Raw genomic sequence first — 16,997 nt, forward strand, 5'->3', positions numbered from 1 at the left:
AGGAGAACCAGAGGATAGAAAAGAGACTCCACTCTTAAAGGGCACACCCCAAATCTCACACACTCTGAGACCCTGGGAAGAAGCAGTAATTTGAAAGGAGCCTGGATCAGACCCTCCTGCTGATCTTGGAGAGGCTCTACGAGAGGCAGGAGGCAACTGGAGCTCACCCTGAGGACACAGATGCTGGCAGCAGCCATTTTGGGGAGCTCATTCTATCAGGAGGATACTGGTGCTGGAAAACGCCATTTTGGAATCTTCCCTCTAGCTTATTAGGGATGGAACTGGCCCCACCCACCAGCCTGTCGGCATCAGTTCTGGGATGCTTTAGGTCAAGCAGCTACTCACACGGGAACACAGACCCACCCACCAGCAGACCAGCTGCCTTAGGACCCCTTGAGCACCAGCCACCCTCAGACATGGGCTACCACCAGTGCACCAGCACTAGCCCAGGGACCTCTGAGGGCCTACAGCCAGCCATTAAGACCCAGTCCGCCTACCAGTGGGCAGACACCAACTCTGGGACCCCCAGGGCCCTGCAGCCAGAGACATCAGGACCTGGCTCTGCCTACCAGCAGGCTGGCATTAGCCCCAGGACACCCTGGGCCCTGGCTGCACATACCAGTGGGTGGGCACCAACCCCGGAACCCCCTTGACCCTGGTGGTGCCCACCAGTGGGCAGACACCAGCGCTAGGACCACCACAGACCCATGGCCTACCAGTGTCAAGACCCACCACACCTACCAGGAGGCTGGTGTCAACCCAGGGACCCCCTAGGTCCCAGCCCCATCCACCAGAGGGGCTGACATCAGCTCCAGGATTCCCCAGGGCCCTGCAGTCAAAAACCTCGGGACCCAGCTCTGCCCACCAATGGACTGGCACTAGTCCCAGGATTCCTGGGACCTGGCCCCGCCCACCAGCAGGCCAACACCAGCTCTGAGACACTGTGGACCCCTCAGTCAGCTGCCCTAGGATCCAGCCTGCTCACCAGCTGGCTGACACCAGGTTTGGGACACCCTGGGCTCTTCAATAGATGAATGGATAAAGAAGATGTGGGATACACACACACACACACACACACACACACACACAGTGGAATATTAGCCATAAAAAAAGAATGAAATCTTGACCTAGAGAGTATTATTCTAAGTGAAATCTAAAAACCAAAACAAATGAACAAATATAATACAGAAACATAAATACAGAGAACAGACGGTTGCCAGAGGGGAGTGAGAGGAGAGAAATCAGTGAGGGGGATTAAGAGTTGCACGATAAATGAGTCACTGCTATAAAATGTACAGTGTGGGAAATATAGCCAATAATTATGTAATACCTTTGAATGGTGATAGATGGTAACTAGATTTATCATGAAGATCATTTTGAAATATACAAAAATATCAAATCAGTATGTTGTACAACAGGAACTAACATAGTACTGTGGGTCAATTATACTTCAAAAACAAAGTAACTCATAGAAAAATGCATCAGATTTATGGTTACGAGAGATGGGGTCGGGGGGTGGGGTTTGGATGAAGACAGTCAAAAGTTACAAACTTCTCGTTATAAGATAAATAAGTACTAGGGATGTAATGTACAACGTGATAAATTAACAGTGATGTATGTTATGGATGGAAGTTGTTAAGAGTAAATCCTAAGAGTCCTCATCAAAAGAAAAAAATTTTTTTCTATTTCTTTAATTTTGCATCTATATGAAATATGGATATTCACTAAACTTATTGTGGTAATCATTTAATGATGCATGTTAAGTCTAATCATTATGTTGTATGCCTTAAACTTATACAGTGCTATATGTCCATTATATCTCAATCAAACTAAAATAAAAATGTACAAAAAATAAAATTAAAAAGAAAAAAATAAGTAGATTAAAAACATAGTTACCAACAATTTCATTAACCTAGGATTAAATCACAAAGTGGCTGCTAAGGAGTGGTGAACTTGTAAGGCCAGCAGGTCCAGGGAAGGGCCCAGGGAGCCAGACGGAACCCCCGCCAAAGTGGCTGATGCAACCGACGACACCTGACATTGCAGGCCCGGGACTTCCCACTCGGCCCCGGTCTTCCCGCTCCCCGAGGGGCGGAACCAACGGTTCTGAGGCTGATGCAACAGACACCTGACATTGCCACAACACCCGAGAGATTACCAAAAAAGGGCTGCCTCACACAGCAAGCGCCTGCCCTGCGTCCACCCCTATAAATTTTGTTCGAGCCTGCACCCGCGCGCGACTTCTCTGGCCCCTTTCTCTCGGACCAGTGAACCTCGCCCGGGAGCGTTCCTAAATAAAGCTTGTTTAAGCTCTCCTCCGTTTTTGGTGCCGTTGCTTACAGAACTGACTGGAAAGGGGCACAAGGAAACTTTCACAGGTGATGGAAATGGAAGGGTTACAATGCTTTAGGGGTGCAAAATTTGCCACCCCAAAATGTTTCTCTTTGGTATGAGGATTAATTTAGGCTGATTATTTTTAAATAACAGAAGACTCTGGAAGACTGTCATTATACTTACCCTGAAACTACCTAAAGAATTTAGATCAAGGGCCTGTTCCTGGAATAGAGCTATCACCAAAGATTATCTGCAAATAATATGAACTAGCTGTGGTGGGAGGAAACTTAGCAGGGCCTAGAGATCAAGAGTCCACTCTGTGTCAGGTTGTCTCTGCATTTATATACCAGACGTTTGCTTTTCCATCTCCATGTGAATTGCCTTCCTTCCCTTTGAAGTCCCAAACCACTACCCCCAACACCCTCTTTTGTCTTTAGCTAAAGATGGTATTTAAGGTGAAGGCTTCAGCCATTTCAGCAAGTTGCTCAACATTCCTGGGTCTGCCCCATGTATACATGTTATTAAACTTTTGTTTGATTTTTCTTCTGTTAATCTCCTGTAAATCATGTCAATCTAATTACTAGACCAGCCAGAGGTCTAGTAAGGATAGAGGAAAGGCTTCCTGTAAGGATAGAGGAAAATTTCTTTCTTCCCGATAATGTATTTTAATATATGTGAACTATACCTCAAAGTTTTAAAACGGGATTATATGAGCTTTTATTTTAAATAGTTCAATTTTATTTTACTTGTTTTAAAGAGGAGAGAAAGAAAAATGACAGTGAAGGACTTGCTGAATTGCACATGCTATTTCACAAGAAATATAACTTACAAAATGACACCCTAATGTTTTTTTGGATGAAAAATCATTAGCATGTAAAACATTATATATATTCTTACCACATGTTAATTTTAAAGTATTGACACCATACAATGAAGAATGAGAATAAAAGAATGAGGATAATTACTTCTACAACTCATAAAATGACAAATTTCTGTGGCTGGTGTATTTCTACTTTCAGGGCTTATAACACATTTTGTTGTGTAACCTTACTCCCTCAGTTTTTCCTCTAGTTCAACATTTACCATGGATTCAATGCTTACCACCAGCCCTTTTATAACAGTTAATTCTATTCCTGTAATTGACAAAAAATTAATCAACAGTCAATCTATTGAAAGAAAAGGAAAATTTTATTCGAGCCAAATTGAGGATTATAACCAAGGAATAGCCTCTCAGAAAGATCTGAGAACTGTTCCACCCATTAGAGGTCAAAGCAGTTTTTTTGAGACAGAAAGCTGTACATTAAATGCCACAGATAGATTGCACAATTCAGATCTGCAAGTACAAAATGGTGGGTCATTGTGACTCCTTACAAGATTAAGAAGGAATGCTATCTTTTAAGGAGTTGTCTTGTTGGTGCTAGGAGAATGTTGCTCTTTATGGTTGAGCAGGTATTTCTGCTGACGGGGAGGTTTGGTCGATGCATAATGCAAATACACAATGCACAATAGAGGGGAGACAGGAGGCCAAAGGGCAGAGAAAAAGCTTTAGTTTTAAATTTTCCTTGACTTGCCTTATATGAATTTTTATTTACTTCGTGGTTGACTATATTTCACTGTTAAATACCTTTTTCAAGAAAGGTTCATGAATGCTAATTCCATGAGTAATTTTATATTTGATTATTTCTGCCTGTCTCCTTAATACTTGAAAGACAACCTCTTTGAGTGACATGGTAACAAATTTGGTGACAATTTTTTAGATGAATTCCAGTCACTATGGTGAACTTAAGAATGCTATGGGAAACCTCCCCTCACCCAACTCAAAGTAGAAATGCTGGATAAAATAGAACACACTGACAAAAGTACATAAGAAAGATCAAAGAGAAGAGAAGAAATTCCTCAGATACCAGAAACAAAGACAGAACTCAAGGCCACTGCTGTGATATCTAGGCAAGAAATGTGCTCTCCAGAAAGTAGAAGAGCTTGGCTTCCTGTATGGAAGGCCCTACAGATCCAAAAAAGAGAGTGACAATTCACAGTTCCAGTTCCACAACCAACATACAAAAGTATCCTTTGCCCATCACTGCCAATAGTAGTTGTCTATTTAGTTTTATACCAATCTAGCAGATAAGAAAGGATATTGCACTTATAACTTGCATTTCCTTCAGTATATTTTCTATGCTTATTATTGATTCGGATAGGCATTTCCATGGAATTATCTATTCATATCTTTCATCCATTAATCTACTATTTTTCTTACTAACTCTTTGGAATAGCAGAGGTAGAAACCCTTTACCTTTTACGTGCAATACAAATTAGTTTTCTTTCAATTTCTGTTTGTGGTGTATTTTACCATAAAAGTTATTTTAAAACTTAAATTTATCTTTAAAAAGAATTCAAAAGTTTCTGCCTTAGTTGGAGGCTGTAATTTTCTCAAGTGAAAAGAAAGTGAATTTTCAGAGATATTAAAAAATTTAAAGTCCTCACATTTTCATCAACTCTCCTACTTCTTGCACTCTTAACCTCGCCTGAACAAGTTTAGTGTCAACAATCATTTGGATCATATTCTCATTTTCTCCAAGTTTTTTTTTCTTCATGGCTTAATTTGCTATAAACCAAGGCCTTTTGGGGCAGACAAAGCAGATTTCTGACCAAAGAATATTACCACAGATGAAGTTCATCTCGTAATGATAAAAGGGTTAAGAAAGACATAATGCCAAAAGTCTATGCAGAGCCTCAAAATAAATTCAGCAAAAATTAATAGAACTTCAAGGAGAAACAGATTGACTGCAATTATATTTAAAGATTTCAATATATTTCTCACCATAATTGGTAGAAAAAGTGGATAGAAAATCAGTAAAGATAGAGACTGAACAACTCAATCAACTAACTTGACCTGGCTGATGTTTATATAACACTTCAGCCAACAGCGGACACACATTCTTTTTTAAGCACACACTGAGCATTTATAAGATAAATCATAACCAGGGCCATAAAACAATCTTAAGTAAATTTAAAATAATGCAAATCATATAAAGCATATTCTTTGACTATAAGAGAATTAAAATAGATAATGATCCAGAAAGATCTCTGGAATATCCCCCAATATCTCCCAAATGTATGCAAACTAAATAGCACACTCATGGATCAAAGAAGAATTCAATATGGAAATTAGAAAGTATTTTGAACATAATAAAAATTAAAACAATATATCAAAATTTGTGGGAAGTCACCAAAGATGTACATAGGAGAAAACAGCATAAAATCCCTATGTGAGAGAGAAAAGTCTTGACTCAGTGACCTGACCTTAAGAAACTAGAAAAAGAGCAAATTAAACTAAAGGTAATAAGCAGGAAAAAAAAAATCAGCCTAAAAAAAAAAAAAATCAATGAAACTGATAACATAAAATAAAGAAAATAAATGAAACCAAAATGTAGATCTTTGAGAAGATTAATAAAATTGATAAACCTCTAGCCAGGCTGATGAGAAAACAGAGAGAAAAAGAGAAGGCAGGACAGCATTACCACAAATGAGAAAGGTGACATCACCCGGTTACATAGATATAAAAAAAAGATAAGTGAATTTTATGAACTTCATGTCAATAAATTCAATGACTGAAGTGAAATGGGCATATTCTTTAAAAGATGCACACTATCAAAGCTCACTCAAATATATGTATATAACCTAAAGATATTACAATAAATGTTAAAAATCTTCCCCAAAAGAAAACATCAGGCTAAGATGAATTCACTGGTGAATTCTACTGAACATGTAAGGATGAAATAATATGGATTCTTCAAACATTATTTCAGAAAACTGAAGAAATATTACACTCCAACTCAGTTTAATGAATTAGGCCACAATCAGGCTGATACTAAAACCTCACAAAGACATAAGAAAACTACAAACTAATAGCCCTCATGAAAGTAAATGCAACAATTAACAAAATTTTAGCAAATCTAATCTAACAACATATAAATAGGGTAATGTATCTTGACAAAGTAAGGTTTATCCCAGAAATACAAGCCTGTTTCATAATTCAAAAATAAATGTAGTTAAATACATTGAATTCCAAAAGAAAAACCACATAATCATCTCAATGAACACAAAAATAGCACTTGACTAAATTCCAAGCTCATTCAAGACTTTAAAACTCAAAAAACTAAGAATGAAAAGAAACTGATTTAACCTAATAAAGGAAATCTACAAAACAAAAACCTATAGTTACTACCATGCTTAATGGTGAAAGACTGAATGCCCATTCCTACTACTTCTATTCAACACTGTATTGGGAGTTCTAGGCAGTAAATAAGGAGAAAAAATTAAAGAAGATGAGATTAGAAAGAAAGAAGTAAAACTGCCCTTATTTGCAGGTGAAATAATCCTATATGTAGAAAATCCTAAGGAATCCATAATAAAACTACACAACTAACAAAGAAGTTTAGGAAGCAATAGGATACAGGATGTAAACCCAAAAATCAATTGTATTTCTACACTACAATAAACCATCCAAAAATGAAATTAAGAGACCTCCATTCTGAATAGCATCAAAAAGAATAAAACATTTAGGAATACATTTAACAAAAGAAAAGATTTATACATTAAAAACTACAAAACACTTCTTGGAGAAATTGAGATATATAAATGGAAAGAAATTTATGGAAATCTACATTCATGGATTGGAACATGCAATATTATTATGAAGACAACACTCATCACACTGATCTATAAAGTCAATGCAATCTATATCAAAATCCCAACAGGCTTGTGTGTGTGTGTGTGTGTGTGTGGAAAATGGCAAATGATCCTAAAGGCAAAGAATGCAAAATACCAGAAACAATTTTGAAAAACAAAAGTATTAGGTCTTTCATTACCAGATTTTAAAACTTACTTTAAATTTACAGTAATCAAGACAGTACAACACTGATAAAAGATTAGATACAGAAAATAACTGATATATTGGACTTCATCAAAATTAAAAATTTTAGTGCTTCAGATAGACACTATAGGAAATGAAAAGACAAGCCACCCAGTGGGAGAAAATATTTGAAAATCATATTTTTGATAACTTTGTGTCCAAACTCTGTAGATATAAAGAACTCTTACAATGCAATAAGAAAAACATTAGAAATGGAAAAGATTTAAATGTTATTCCTTCAAATACATATGAATGAGCAATAAGCAAATGAAAAGATGCTCAACCTCATTAGAGTTTAAGGAAATGCAAAATAAAACCACAACGAAATACCACTTCACACAAACTAAAATGGCTATAACCAAAAAGACAGGGAGCAACAAGTGACGATGAGGATGTGGAGAAATGTGAACCCTCATATACTATAGGTGGGAATGTAAAATAGCACAGCCACTGTGGAAAACAATTTGGCAGTTTCTTTAAAAGCTAAATAAATACTTACCCTATGACCCAGGTAATCCACTCCAAAAAATCTACACAAGAGAAATGAAAACATACAAGAATATGTACATCAATGTTCACAGCAGCATTTATTAATAGTCAAAAGAAAAACAAAAAGGGGAAACAATTTAACTTTCTGTCAAGTGCTAAGTGGAAAAACAAAAATGTAGTATATTTATAAAACTGAATAATATTCAGCTCTAAAAAAGGACTAAAATACTGATATATGCTACCACAAGGATAAACCTCAGAAAGATTTTGGGAATTCCCTGGTGGTCCAGTGGTTAGGACTCGGCGCTTTCACTGTTATGGTCCCAGGTTCAATCCCTGGTGTTGGGGAACTAAGACCTTGCAAGCTGTGCAGCGCAGCCAAAAAAAAAGAAGAGAGATTTTAATAAGTGAAGGGGGATCAAACTCAGTATAATAAATATTATATGATTTCACTTATATGAAATATCCAGAAAAGGTTAATTTTAGACAGATCAGTGGTAGCCTGGGGCTGAGGACAGGAACAGGACTGAATATAAACAGGCTTGAGGGAATTTTTTGAAACAGTGAAATGTCCTAAAGCTGGATTGTGGTGACAGCTGCACACTATACAAATTTACTGAAAATAAGTAAATTGTGCAAATGCAATGAATAATTTTTATGGTATGATATTATACCTCAATAATGCTTAAAAAGAAATATATTGAAAATTTTTAACTAAAAAATACATCATCTACAATAAAAAAAATTCACTTGAGATCTCAATAGCAGAATAGAGACAGGAAGAAAACGTCACTGAATTTGAATTTGAAGACAGATCAACAGAAATTACTGTTCTGAGCAACAGAACAACAACAAAAAAGGTTGAAACAAAACATACACTCAGGACCTATAGGGCACTATAAAAATGCCTAGCATACAAGTCTTCAGAATGCCAGAAAGAGATAAATATTGTGCAGGCAAATAATGTTCATAGGAATATCAGCCAAAAACTTCCCAAATTTGATGAAAGATAAATCCACATATTCAACCACCTCAGCAAACCCAAACAAGATAAAGTGAAAGAAAAACGCACCCAAAAATATTAGTCAAACTGCTAAAAAACAAAAATAAAGAAAAAATTTCCAAGCAGCTACAAAAAACAACACATTCCTTATGGGGAAACAATGATTCAAACAACTGCAAATTTCTCTTCAGAAACGATGGAGGACATAGTAGAAAAACACCTTTATTTAAAGTGCTGAAAGAAGAAGTAAATAATGGTTTCATTATCTAACACCTCTTTATCCAGTGAAAACGTCCTTTAGGAATGAAGGTGAAATGAACACATTCTTAGATGCAGGAAAATGAAGAGAATTCATCTCAAGCAGCATTGAGATGAAATGATAGAGAGCTATTTACTCTTGAGGGTAAATAATGTCCAGAGGGAGCTAGGATCTTTAGGAATGAAGGAAGAACAATGGAACTGGTAAATAACTAACAGATTATTTTTCTCCTCCTAAATTCTTTAAAATATGTAAGACTCTAAAATATGAAAGGAATCATAACACAGTCTGGTGGGCCTTCAAAATATATAAATGTAAGACACATGGCAACTATTAAAAAAAACCACTGGGGGAGTATAAAGAGATCTATATGAATGTTAAGGCTTCTGTGTTTTACTTGAAGTGGTAAAACATAAAATCTATACAAACTGTTAGGTGATTGCTAGGTATGTATAGTGTAATCCCTACAGCAACCACAACAGCAAAGCAAATTTAAGAGATGCAACCAAAAGTTTAAAAAAGAACTTTAAAATGCAATACTAAAAAAAATGGTCAAATAATGCAAAAGAAAAAAATGAAAAACATCAACAAACAAAATTAACAAAGACAACAAAGCTCAGACATGTAGGAAGTTAGAAAAAGCATCACTATGTTCCTTAAGAGACGACAAAAGCTTGACAACTTGATTTTCTTGACCTCAGAAGTTAAGCCATTGTGGCAAAGAATTATAAAGAAATTTAGAGAAAGGAAGGTGCCTACAGGGAAAGATAGAATGAGCAATTGATTACTGGAACGAATGCCACAGAAAGTCATATAAAAGCAGGTAGGAATATTAAACTAAAAATTATAATAAACTGCTAATGGCCAAGTACGGGATTCCACAAGAAGGAGAAGCCCCTCAAGGTTTCAAAAACAAGGGTCAGGCTGTACTGGCCTGCAGTTTTATCAACAGATGGCCAGAAGGAAGATCAGAGAGAAAGATTCCCTCTGTGCTATCTGGGGAAGGGGAGCAGCAACTATGGCTGAAATCCTGCCCAGAAGCATCTCTCCTATCTCTCTTACCAAAGAAAAAGTACTTAATCTCAAAGTAAGATCACTAAAACTTGTGGCCTGAAGAACTGGGTAGAGGAATAGAGGGCAGACAAAAATTAATACCAGGACTATCTCCCCTAAGGAACAAAAGCCTAAATGCACAACGTGGGGAAACCCAGTGGTGGAAACCAACTACATCTGGGTAAGGGAGAAACAAAGCTTTAGCCCTGGAGGAGGAACAGGAATACAAGCTGGGAACAGCATTAAATATGAAGGTACAAGAAGACTTGTGAAGGCCATACTCTAAGACCCAGAATCACAGTGCCGGCTTAAAATTAAAATAATACACAGGGGAAAACTGAAGGAGACAGACCCTCTCTGGGAAGCATTGCAAAGAAAGAAACCCAAAGCCAAGCAGGGACATGAAAACAAAGTATCATTACATGGTTCAAAATCTCTGGTGCACTGAGGGAAACCATAGTAACAAGCTTCAAAACCAACCCAATTCTCACTAATTGGATACAAAATTCCACATTAATAGCCTAGACAAAAGAAAGGTATGTTTTTCTCAAAGAATAAAAAATATATACTTCAGTATCTACTATCTTATATAACGTCTATCAACAAAAATTATAATGTAAACAAAAATAAAGTGATAAAAAACAGTCTGAAAAAGTGCAATCTTCAAAACCAGACTCGGATATGAGATGTGGGAACTAAGAGAGAATTTTAAATAACTAGGATAATACATTTGAAACGTAGGCAACAGACAAGATCACATAGGTAATATAAGAAGACAGGTAGAAACTATAAGAAGGAATCATATAAAAATGGTAGAAATTTAAAACGCAGAAATGAAGAATGCCTTTTGCTTATTTGTTTTTGTTTGTTTGTTTTTGCAGTACACGGGCCTCTCACTGTTGTGGCCTCTTCCGTTGTGGCGCACAGGCTCCGGACACGCAGGCTCAGCGGCCATGGCTCATGGGCCCAGCCACTCTGCGGCATGTGGGATCTTCCTGGACCGGGGCACGAACCCATGTCCCCTGCATCAGCAGGCGGACTCTCAACCACTGAGCCACCAGGGAAGCCCAAAGAATGCCTTTAATGGGCTCATAAGTAGACTCAACACAAATGACTAATCAGGAAACTCGAACATAGGTTGACAGAAACTCCAAAGTAAGGTGAAAAACTAAGGGAAAAAAAACCATCATTCAAGACAAAACTATAGAGACAGTAAAAAGATCAGTGGTGGCCAGAGGTTAGGGGATGGAGGGAGAGATAAACAGGGAAAGTACAGTGGATTTTTAGGGCAGAGATTCTGTATAGTAGTTTAATCTTGGATGTATTGTCATTATAAGTTTGTGCAAACCCATATAATGTACAACAGTACACTGAACCCCAATGTAAACTATAGATTTGGATGATGATGTGGTTTTTTTTCCCAATAAATTTATTATTTATTTATTTTTGGCTGCATTCAGTCTTCGTTGCTACACACGGGCTTTCTCTAGTTGTGGCGAGTGAGGGCTACTACTCTTCATTGCAGTGCACGGGCTTCTCATGGCGGAGGTTTCTCTTGTTGTGGAGCATGGGCCCTAGGTGCACAGGCTTCAGTACTTGTGGCACATAGGCTCAATAGTTGTGGCTCACAGACTCTAGAGCACAGGCTCAGTAGTTGTGTGCACGGGCTTAGTTGCTCCATGGCACGTGGGATCTTCCTGGTCCAGAGCTTGAACCTGTGTCTCCTGCATTGGCAGGCAGATTCTTAACCACTGTGTGACCAGGGAAGTCCCTGGATGATGATGTGTTAATGTAGGTTCATCAGTTGTAGCAAAAGTACCACTTTGGTGGGAAATGTTGATAATGGGGGAAACACTGCATGTGTAGGGGAAGGGGTATATGGTAAATCTCTGTACCTTGTTTACAATTTTGCTATGAACCTAAAACTCCACTAAAAAGGTAAAGTCTGTTTAAAATAATGACTAACTCAAATCCATACAAAGAAATAAACAGGGCCAGGAAAACTTATTACATGGGTAAATATAAATGATAGAATATATTTTTTACCCTTTTCTTCTAAAATGATTTAAAAGAGAAATGCATACAAGGAGATCAGCTCAGTGCTTTGTGACCACCCAGAGGGGTGGGATAGGGAGGGTGGGAGGGAGGGAGACACAAGAGGGAAGAGATACGGGAACATATGTATATGTATAACTGATTCACTTTGTTATAAAGCAGAAACTAACACACCATTGTGGAGCAACTATACTCCAATAAAGATGCTAAAAAAAAATGAGAAGTGCATAAAAGATACAAATACAAAACAAGTATAAAACAGCATTGTTGGGTTACAACATGTAAAGGCCTCATTTGTATGGCTACAGCACAAAGGAGAGAGGGTGCAAAAAAAGAATTATTGGAAGATTCCATACAATGTTGGACATAACTTAGTATTAATCTGAAGTAGATGATTTCAAGTTAATATGCATATTATAATCTCTTGAGCAACAATTTTAAAATAAACTAAAAAATACACTAAAAATGAGTTTCCTCTTGCCAGCAATTGGTATTTATAGGTTTAAAATTTTTTTAATCATTCTATTATGGGTATAGGGATATCTTTTTTTTTTCATTGAATTTCTCTAATTGCAATGAGCATCTTTTCATTTGCTCATTTGTCATCTCTGTATTTTCTTTGGTGAGGTGTTTGTTCAGATCTTCTGGCCAATTTTTAATTGTTTTTTTTGTTTTCTTATTGTTGAGTTTTAAGAGCTCTTTGTATATTAAAGTCCTTTATTAGATATGGGGTTTGCAAAATTTTCTCCTAGTCTATGGTTTTTGTCTTTTCATTCTCTTGACAGTGTTTTATGAGCGCAAACATTTTTTTAAATTTTTGGGACACGCTGCACGGCTTATGGGATCTTAGTTCCCTGACCAGGGATCGAACCCAGGCCCCCTGCAGTGGAAGTGCAAGTCCTAACCACTGGACCACCAGGGAATTCCAGAGCAAACATTTTTAATTTTAATAAAGTCCTACTTATCAATTTCTTTTTTGATGTCATATCTAAAACTCATCACCAAACCCGAATTCACATATTCTCCTGTATTTTCTTTTAGAAGTCTTACAGTTTTCCATTTTCTACTTAGGTCTGTGTTCCACTTTCAGTTCATTTTTGTGAAGGGTGAGGGCCTCAAAATAGGTTCACTTTTTAACCTGTGGACATACAACTGTTCTAGCACCATTTGTTGAAAAGACTATCCTTTTACCATTGTACAGCCTTTCTGCCTTTGTCAAAGGTTAGTTTGCTATATTTGTATGGGTTGTTTCTCAACTCTATTCTGTTCCATTGATCTATATGCCTATCCTTTTACCAGTAGCATGCTGTTGTCATAACTATAGCTTTACAGTAAGTCTTGAAACCAAGTGGTATAAGCCCTCCAACTCTGTGCTTCTTCTGCACTATGTTACTTGTTATAGATAATTTGCCTTTCCATAAAAGGTTTAGAATCAGCTTATGAATATCGACAAAATATTCTGGTGGAATTTTGATGTAAATTGCATTGAATCTACAGCTCAAGGTAGGAAAATTTGACATTTTAACAATCTTGAGCTTTCCAATCCATGAACAGAAAGTATCTCTCCATTTATTTAGATCTTCTTTGACCTCAACAGACCCTGTACATATTTTTCATCAACAGACCCTGTACTTATTTTGTTAAATTTACACCTAAGTACTTCATTTTCGTTTGGTGCAACTGGAAATGGTTTTTTTTTTTTTATTACGAATTCCAATTGTTCATTGCTGGCATATAAGAAAATAATTGTAAGAGGCACATGAAAAGCTGCTCAACATAACTAATTATTAGAGAAATGCAAATCAAAACTACAATGAGGTATCACCTCACACCAGTTAGAATGGGTATCATCAGAAAATCTACAAACAACAAATGCTGGAGAGCATGTGGAGAATAGGGAACCCTCTTGCACTGTTGGGGGGAATGTAAATTGATACAGCCACTATGGAGAACAGTATGGAGGTTCCTTAAAAAACTAAAAATAGAATTACCATATGACCCAGCAATCCCACTCCTGGGCATATACCCAGAGAAAGCCATAATTCAAAAAGACACATGCACCCCAACGTTCACTGCAGCACTATTTACAATAGCCAGGTCATGGAAGCAACCTAAATGCCCATCGACAGATGAATGGATAAAGAAGATGTAGTATATATATACAACGGAATATTACTCAGCCATAAAAAAGAACAAAATTGGGTCATTTGTAGAGACGTGGATGGACCTAGAGACTGCCATACAGAGTGAAGTAAGTCAGAAAGAGTAAAACAAATATCGTATATTAATGCATGTATGTGGAACCTAGAAAAATGGTACAGATCAACTGGTTTACAAGGCTAGAGACACAGATGTAGAGAACAAATGTATAGACACCAAGGGGGAAAAGCAGGGGTGGTGATGGTGGTGGTGGGATGAATTGGGAGCTTGGGATTGACACATATACACTAATATATATAAAATAACTAATAAGAACATGCTATATATTAAAAAAATAGAATAAAAAAAACAAAACAAGGTTTAAAGGAATAAAGAGAAAAAAGAAAATAATTGACTTTTGTATATTCTAAATATATCCTGCATCCTTCTTATCCTTGCTTATTAGTTCTAGATTTTGGGGTTACTTTTCTTACTGTTTTCTAACTCTGCTTTTAAAGAACTACATCACCGTACAGAATACCTCTCTCTTGTAATTAGAGAAACTGTGCATCAGTTTGTCATCACAGGTGTTTTTTTTAATGGAACGATGTTTCCAATACTGTATTATGAAAAAAATACTGTATAATGAATATGACTGTAACACTATATGCCATAAAATTTTTATAACACTTCATTCAGTATTGTATAGGCTATCATATTGATTACACTAGGCTACCATAAAGCAATCATATTGCTGCTTCTTCATTGTCAATGCATAAATGATTACACCTGTAACTATATGTTAATTTCTTTTTTCACATTATCTTTTCATTTCTGGTATCTAGTGTTAGTAATATGTATAACATCTACATGCTTTGTATCATATAATACTGATGGAGGTACTGATAGACATCTAGTAAACAGATGACATAAGCTTATGATCTCGATAAATCCAGTAGAGTACTGTAAATGTATTTTTCTTATGATTTTCCTAGTAACATTTTCTTTTCTCTAGCTTACTTTATTATAAAAATACAGTATATAATACATATATCACATAAGACATGTGTTAATCAACTATTTATTTTATTGGTAAGTCTTCTGGTTAAGTTCTTGAGGAGTCAAAAGTTTAATATGTGGATTTTTGACTGCCTGGAGGATTGGTGCTCCTAACTCTTGCACTGTTCAAGGGTCAACTGTACTTGCCAATCATGTATCTGGTAAGAGACTAGTGTCCAGAATACACCAAAAGCTGTTATAACTCAATAATGAGAAGGCAAACATCCACTTAAAAATCAGACAAAATATTTAAATAGACATTTCATCAAAACAGATATATGAAAAGCTAATAAAAAACCATGGAGGGAATTTCCTGGCGGTGCAGTGGTTAGGACTCCACGCTTTCACTGCCGAGTGTGTGGGTTCAATCCCTGATCCAGGAACTAATATCCTGCAAGCCACAGGGTGCAGCCAAAAAAAAAAAAAAAAAAAACAGGAAAAATTCCCTAATTCATTAGTCATTAAGGAAATGCAAATTGAAACCACAATGAGATGCAATTTTACTCCAATAGAATGCAGTAACATGTAGACAGAAATGTAAAAATCATTAACCCTCCTACATTGCTGGTGGGAATATAGTATGCTAAAGTTACTTTGAAAGAGAATTTGGAAATTTCTTAGAAAGTTAAACAGAAATCACCAAATGATCCTACAATTTACACATAAGAGAAATGAAAACATACTCACACAAAGATTTCCATGTGAATGTTCACAGAAGCATAATTTATAATAGCCAATAAAACAGAAACAACCCAAACTCTCAAGTATTTAATACAGAAACAAAAACTGGTATACTCATACAACTGAACATTATGTGCAAACAAATGAGATACTGAATGAAATACTTCAAAATAATTAACCTATGTAAAAGAAATCAAACACAAAGACTACAAGTTATATGATTCCAATTGTATGAAAGATCCAGAAAAGGCAAATCTGTAGAAGCAAAAGTAGATTAGTGTTTGCCTGGGGTTAAAGGTGGAAACGGAGATTAAATGTAAACTAGTATGAGGGATGTTACTGGGATGGTGAAAATGTTATAAAACGGGATTATGGTAATGGTTGCAGAACTCATTAAATTTACTAAAAATTATTTAATTGTATACTTTAAATGAGCAAATTAAATGGTATGTAAGTTTTATCTGAAAAACAGTTGATTTTAAAAATTGGAATGGTCTAAACAACACCAAAAGAAGACAGACAGACATTGTCATATGGGATAAAACACAAGCCAACCCACCTATCTATTTACTCTATTTGACCTAAAAACCCAACCACCAACCTACTTACTGTGAAACACACACCCACACAAACTTTACATATACAAAAAGATTAAAAGTAAAACATGAAGAAAGACATAGCATGAAATATTAACCAAAGAAAAAAGATGAGAATCTATACTAATTTGAATCAAACAACAGAACAAGGATTATCAGAGAATAAAGAGGAACATTATGAAAAGATAAAGGGGTGACAGCCCCCAAAAGATATAATAATCCCATATGCATATGCACCTAACAACAGATTCTCAAAATACAGAAGACAATAAATCATAGATGTGAAAAGACATATAGGCAAATTCAAAAATAGTTCGAGATTTCAACACTGCTCTCTAAAAAGTTAATAATAAATCATAGGTGTGAAAGGATATATAGATGTGAAATAAATAAATCATAGATGTGAAAGGACAT

At 36.3% G+C, this 16,997-nt stretch overlaps 1 pseudogene across 1 annotated transcript in view; it reads right to left on the bottom strand.

Annotated features, from left to right (window-relative positions):
- LOC111178295 (dnaJ homolog subfamily B member 6 pseudogene) overlaps window positions 1-16,997 on the bottom strand; it is a 133,219-nt pseudogene that overhangs the window by 101,627 nt on the left and 14,595 nt on the right. The window lies entirely within an intron of this gene.

Source organism: Delphinapterus leucas, chromosome X (assembly GCF_059928025.1).
Source record: "Delphinapterus leucas isolate spDelLeu-1000000601 "Yukka" chromosome X, BTC_Dleu_Yukka2, whole genome shotgun sequence".
In the NCBI taxonomy this organism is placed as follows: domain Eukaryota; kingdom Metazoa; phylum Chordata; class Mammalia; order Artiodactyla; family Monodontidae; genus Delphinapterus; species Delphinapterus leucas.